The 6,963-nt window shown below is 33.4% G+C and overlaps 1 long non-coding RNA gene across 9 annotated transcripts; it reads left to right on the forward strand.

Moving 5' to 3' along the window:
- The first annotated feature begins 434 nt into the window (after positions 1-434).
- Positions 435-5,094, forward strand: LOC113358866. Of its 9 annotated transcripts, none has more exons than XR_003364797.1 (12): positions 437-687; positions 1,091-1,126; positions 1,325-1,653; positions 1,745-1,899; positions 2,103-2,162; positions 2,305-2,372; positions 2,929-3,068; positions 3,329-3,406; positions 3,510-3,597; positions 3,925-4,185; positions 4,275-4,419; positions 4,775-5,094. It is a non-coding gene; the product is annotated as an uncharacterized LOC113358866 (long non-coding RNA). The 9 variants fall into 9 exon arrangements; XR_003364799.1 differs by having other exon boundaries at positions 1,325-1,384; positions 1,531-1,653; positions 3,925-4,419; XR_003364796.1 differs by having other exon boundaries at positions 438-687; positions 3,925-4,120.
- Positions 5,095-6,963: the final 1,869 nt, after the last annotated feature.

Genomic DNA, 6,963 nt, shown 5'->3' on the forward strand with positions numbered 1-6,963 from the left:
CGACCTTAAACGAGTAACCTTAGGGTTTCCATATATGTATCTCATACATGTATATATATATCATAAAGTTCTTTGTTGATATATACTCGTTCGGTAACGTCAATAGTCTCCTGTGAGATAATGGTGCAAATTATGGATGGAAGAAAAAAGGAAGTTAAGAATGAAGAAAACAACATTGCTGATTTTTATGAGAACCCTGTTCATATAAACTTATATCATGCAATTGATCATGAAAACAAGCAACCAGTACATACACTAGTGGAAAACAGGGTTTCTCAACCTATATCCATGACCCTCAATGGTGGTCAATTGACCGCGGACCGTTCAAGACCGTCTGAGAACTAACAAAAACACGGAGCACATCCCAGAGTGTTAAAAACAGTCTTCGTATAAGTTTTTTTAATCCCCCATCTCTCTCTCTCCTTATCTTCCAACCTACAAATAATATTTCTCTCTTTATTCCCTTTCTATTTTCTCTCTCCTCTGGATACGCCTCTCTTCTCCATCTTCTTCGACCTCACCACCAAACCAAAAATTGAAACAGATCAGAAGAAATCAAAGAAAAAATTACTAAAATCATTGCTCGTTAACCCAACCCCTTTCTCCGTCTTCTTCATCTCCTCTATAAAATCCAAGTTCTCCCCGTGAACCCAATTTAAACTTGTAACCACAGAACAAAGCAAAGAGGTAGATTCGTTCTTCTTGAACCATTTTCTTATTTTCATATTTGTTGTTAAGCTTTGTAACTTACCGATCTTCTTGTATTTTATTAGATAGTTTCATTTTATACAATTTCTGTTCAGATCTGAAATGAAATTTGGGTTTTGATTTGGGATTTTTTTTAGGGTTTCTGTAAATTGTATTTATAGAAATTTTCATCGATTTTTCTTTTGATTTCGAATCTAAATTATTTGGGTTAAGTTTCTGTGTATTTCAATTTCTTATTTAGTTCTCTTTGAAGCATACAGGTTTTGATTTTCTTCCTTGCTGAGATTATTTTGAAAAACATTGAAGTTATAATGATTGCCTTACTGTATAGATGCATTAATCTTATGGTGAAGTTTTGCTAACTTTACTTAGCTTTTATTAGTCAAAGGAGATTAAAGCGATGGCTAAGGGAAATATGGTATGTTTTCTTGTTTTTATTACCGTAATGATTCATGAAAATCTTGAAAATTTTGAGCATTTTTGCTTAAGGTCTAGTTTTTGCTCTCTTCTTTAATTTTTGTTATCTTATTGGATTTATTCTGATCTTGTTTTTTCATGTTGGTATTGGGATTTCTTAAGGCTATTTTTCTGAAATTTTCTGGAACATTTATCCCAGGATAATGAGGCACTTCGGAAGGTTATTTCTGTATTATCTCAAAAAAAAAACGAATGCAAGGTGAGATGCAATAACATCAATTTTATCTCAAAACAAAGATAAGTATTATTGCTCCATTAGTTTCTTCTATTGTATCCATATGGTTTTATTATTATTATGTAAGTAACTGGTGGTGGATCACTAACATTCTTGTTTGAGAATTCAAGGAGAAGTCCAAAGCAACTGGAAGATGAAAGTTCGGCAAGGTTACGCGCATGCTGGTGTGGTTGCTTTGGTCACATGGTTCTGCTGGGAAACAACTTTTGAGGTTCTACAATTATGAGTTTGAGGTTCTACACTTTGTCTGGTATTCTGTTTCTATCTCAAATTTAAGGTCTTCGTAATTAGCATTGGTATGAACCTTGCACCTGAATTGTGCAGTTAGCATCAAGGAGAATATAAGGAGGGGGAAATACTGGAAATGCGTTAACTTGTGTTGCTCGCCTGGGACTAAATTCTGGCTTATTTGAAAGATACTCTGCTCATATCCCAATTCTGAGTTTGAATTACTAACATCTTATGCCGATATGCTGCTTGTGAGTGAAAGCATATGAGTTATAATCGTTTACCTCATAACTTAACTTGACTAGTTACTAAGCTCACTGCATAGAGTTTTCGAAGATTTTTGAGAGCTATTCTCAATTCATGTAACTGTTATGTAGTTTATTTGGGAATAACTTGTCTTGTAGATCATCTGGTAGTGTTGTTTTCTAATTAAGTACATAACATTGAAATGCAGGAAATGCTACTCAACTTCATGATGGTGCACTTGCATTCCCAGTTCGAGTCGTACTAGCAGGTAATTCTTGTGACTCTGTTGGGTGCTTTGTATTTCTCTGGTTTTTGTTTGGTTTCGTTTCAAGCTCCTTGCATGTGTTCTATTAGTTTTTGGTGTATCTATGTTTCTTAGTTCTTACATATTTTTATATTTTGTATTGTAGCTAATGCAATAACAACTGAAGACAAAGTTGATTTAATAAGCATAACTGGTTCAATGCTCACATCTGAGGTATGATTAAACCTCTTATGAAATTGATTACAGTCTTTTTCTAGTTCTTAGAAATTGATTCTTTTCAAAGATTTTTGATTTTGGACTTGATAGAAAATTTTATTTGTTTTTCAGTCTAGTCCTTCAATCAACTGTGATAGTACATATAGTTTTCCTATGTTCTGATTTATTGATATCTTCTTGAATAATTAATTGATTTTTTGTTTTTATTCTCCTTCGAATAATTGGATGTGGAAATTTGAGACCACATTCGGTTTAGATAATGGCATATAATAAATATGCAAGGGGAATCATATTTGAATCATAATAGGTAAAGGTTATAAGAAAATCCCACAAACACCTTAAAGTCCTCACTGTCTACTTATTCTTTTGATTTTTCTACGACATATGGCTCAAAGTAGCTTGTACGTTTAATAAGGTTCGTGGTGATTTTTCTTATTGTTCTCTATTTTTGTTTTTCTTTTTTCTTCCATAGTTGAAGGATCTTAGCATGTTGATTCCAATTGTAGTCTGAACCTGCTTCAGTCAGTTACATCTTTGGTGAATATTATTGTAGATGCCTAGATGGTGGGGTTGTAATGGCTTAGTCAAACATCCACAAGCTCCCACATTCATTTCAGACATTGAATCAGATCCTAATTAAGCCTTTCGAATGCGAGAGGATGGGCTTTTGCTCTTGGACTACTAGCTTTCAAGGTAATAAAATTTATTCTTTTCTAATAACTAATAACATAATTTAGAAAACAAATGGGTGACTCATTTGAATGATGATCATTTATGTCCAGCATATCTCGCATCTCAGCAATGGTTACTTGCTCTTTTAAGTTATTTGTAATATCCCATGATGCTTTCTGAGCCTCAAGCTCAGTTTCCAGGTCCGAAGACTTTCGTATTTGATTTTCATGACATGGACTTCATCTTGCAAAAATATCTAATTCTTAAACCTGTATCATCAGATAGCAGGTGGCTTAGACATTGCACCGATGTTTCAAGTGATGGAGGTTATTCTAAAGAATCCTGATGGAAAAACTCAGGTAATTGATTATTTATTATTCTAACTACTAAGTGTCAACTACATCAAAGATCGTTGGATATACTGAGATCTGACCTCTTTAATTTGAAATATTGCTCTTTCAGATATCGGTGCTATATGCTAACATCTCACCATACCACATACTATTGAAGCAAACACTTCACATACTCCTAATTAGCCATCCAAACACCTGTAATTTCATTTCTTCCTTGTGTGGTAGTTCTTTACTTTATCAAATTACAGGTGTTTGTAGCTGAACATCCTCTATTCTCAGAACTTAAAAGTTATGAAAGTCTAGTTCCAATATTTGAACGGTTTGTGTCTGTTCAAATGTTACATCTCAGAATGGTGATACTAAGATGAAGCTCGCGTGCAGTTTTATGTCTGTTGTTTTCTTACAAAATTCTTTGTATGTTGATTTTTTATTTCATAAGCTTGGTCTTTGGATTTGTCCTTGTTGGATAATTTATATTTCCTGTTTTGCATTGCCGATTTTAATAGGTTGTTTTCTCATTACAGGTGAAAACATGGGAAAAGATTCTGATTGCCTTTTGTACTGAAAACTGGAGTCTACAAAGTCCAACGTTATAAAGACGCCAAGATGATGAAGTTATTCCCTGAAATTTTTCGAAACATCTGTGACCAGGACGTGCTTGCAGAAGATAAGATTCTTCAATGATTCCACTAAGGATTAAACCCTAAGGGAAGATGAGCAGTTGAGATAACACTTGCTAGAAAACTCATAAACTTTGATTAAACTGTTTGTATTTGGCTATGCATGTAAAAACTCACAAGCTTTGCTTAAATTTCTTGCATCCTCCGCCACTTCATTGGATTCAATGTCATTGATTAGGTTTTCGTTGTTGCAGGCAAGGATTTGAACTCATTTGTTAATTGGCTGGAGGAGGCAGGAGATGGTGCTGACCATGGAGGTTACTATTGAAGCCCAGTATCCATCTCTCACCTTATTATGCATCAGATTTTGGAGAGCCTCAAATACAGGTTGCAAACAAGGTACTCTATCTTGATTTATTAGTTTCATAATAGTGATATTCTACTTAAAGTTTGTAATGGTTTCCCAAGTTGTAGGATTACCAGAAATTTTCCCACTGAAATAACTACACTGCACGCTCAATTTTATGAGTGTTTGAAATCAAAGAATTTGTATAATACTTCCAAAGATTATTAGTTGTAGATTTCTGAAAATGTCGATTTGTGGGGTATTTTTAATCTTTGGTGCTTGTTGTCCATGTTGGACTTGTAGTGTTTTGACCCTTCCATACATCTAGAATTCAGAATTTACTTTTTATGTTACTTTCCAACTTAAGTGCCAACTGAATTCTTTTTTGTGTAACTTTTTTTGCTTCAGGTGCACCCTTATGAAGTGTTAGTTCAGTTTACAGCAGGTGTATAAAGTGTGTGGGTTTATTTCAACAACAAGCAGTTTATCATGTTGCTGGTTTGCACTTTTCTTTAAGACACTTAGAACTTACTAGGGCTAGTTTCTCTTTTCTTTATGAATCCTTGAACTTATTAGGATTTGTATTTGTGTGAATTCAGAATTTGAATCCTTTTTTGTATGATTTTGAATATGAGTGTAAACTGAATTCAGTTATAAATTGTACAATGAATACATTAACTGATTAATGGAATTGTCAAATAAAATTTTTGAGTACAGGTTTCATTTCAGTTTCATTGAACTTGATTTGGTTTTCATTTGAGTTTTATTTGAATTCTCATTTGAGTTCCATTTGAGATTTAATCAGATTCAGTCAGGCCAAATGGATTCAGTCATCTTGTCTGAATATGTTTTTTTATATATATTAAAATATATATCTACGACTGATTGGTGTCAGTCATAACTCCTTTACCGTTAAAATCGGTCTTTGATATGGGTTGTTCAGCGACCCGCATAGCCACGTCATAGACGAAAAACACGCTCAATCAATGATCCTTTCCCTGATCGCCAAGTCAAGTCATTTAATTCGTATCTATGACTTGCTTTGACTGTCGCGAAACTACTATTTTCCACTAGTGATATGTCATCACAACTGGTAGGAAATCTTCTTAAAGATTTTGAATTCGTTCATGATCAATTTGCAACTGCCATAAAGAATCTCGAGTTTGTGAAGATCAAACTGAAGGAAGCCAATGAGGAACTTGTTTGTGTTCGATCTCTTATTGCACATCTTAGATAGATGGTGTTTTGTCTAGGAAACTTCTTATGAGAATTTTTATTCTTGTTTTATTTAAGAAGGATAACTAGGGTTTTGAATAGTCATTATTTTGAGTACACATAAATATGTCCAACGTCTTCATCTTGCAATGTTTTTACATTTATATATTTAAATTCTAAAGTTGATTTGGAAGATGATTTTTGCAGTATTAATCTTTATGGTTTTATATATTGCAATATGTTACGGGATATGTGTGTTTGCGTCCGTGAACTATGATTGTCCCATACTTTGTCAAAAGATATCTATTTCATATGTCGATATGCATGTATTGATAAAAGATCGATGAACGTTTGACATTCAAAAATTGAACCTATTATGTCATTATGCAAATAATTGATGGAAGATATGATGATTTTTTTCTACAAATATTATGTATATTATTTGTCGTTATGCAAATGGTGATGAAAATATAATGAATCTTTGTCTATTCCGCAGTGTTGATCTTCCCTGATCCATATTTTATGTATATACTGTGCGGCTGCGTAAGTCTTCTTATAAGAGAATTTCCAACTAGACTAATCATGAATTCTTTTGTGGTTAATTTGGTTGTGTATTCTGATTAAATTAATCATAGGTTCTCTTGTGATTAGTTTTGTTAAGAATTTTGGATACAAAATCATTTCCTTTGTGATTTTCGGTGTCCAAAGAAATCCTTCTTTTCTTGTGAAAGTAAGGTCGCTCGTGTTGTTCTTTCGGGAATAAAATTTTTTATGGGGGAGAGTTCTTTTGAACTTGCACTTAATTTCCATATCTTTGTGGGGAGTGCGGCTGTGGAATATTATAGGAGTTATCTTGTATCTTTATAAACTCCTTAATGAATGCTTTTAGCTTTGGATATATGATTGCATCTAAACAAAGTTGATATGCACTTTTCTTTGGTCTTGAAGCATCTCCGTGGAAATTTCATTAGGATCCCACTAGTTTTCGTGCCTTTGCCCATTTATTGACAAAAAGGGGGAGACTTAATGTATAGTTCACTACAAATACATATGGTTTTCGGATCATTATGTAAGGGGGAGTGGTTTTCATGTTGAGATGAATGTATTGACTAAGGGGGTGTGATACATATCACTATAATATTGTTTTCAAAGTTTTGATACAATTTAACTTTGATACTGTGTAATAATACTATGTCACTGTATAACAATGATCGAGAGATTTTGTTTTCTCATTGTTATGGCTACGGATCTTCAACAACTATGATGCTAAATTGAACATCTATAGAATCATGGGAGTACTTGGAAGTGGCGAAGTTTTCGAGTAATATTGAAGAACCAAGAAGATCAAGCATGTGGACAAGAAGCTACAAAGATTTTATTTA

The sequence above is a fragment of the Papaver somniferum genome, chromosome 3 (genome assembly GCF_003573695.1).
Source record: "Papaver somniferum cultivar HN1 chromosome 3, ASM357369v1, whole genome shotgun sequence".
NCBI lineage: Eukaryota > Viridiplantae > Streptophyta > Magnoliopsida > Ranunculales > Papaveraceae > Papaver > Papaver somniferum.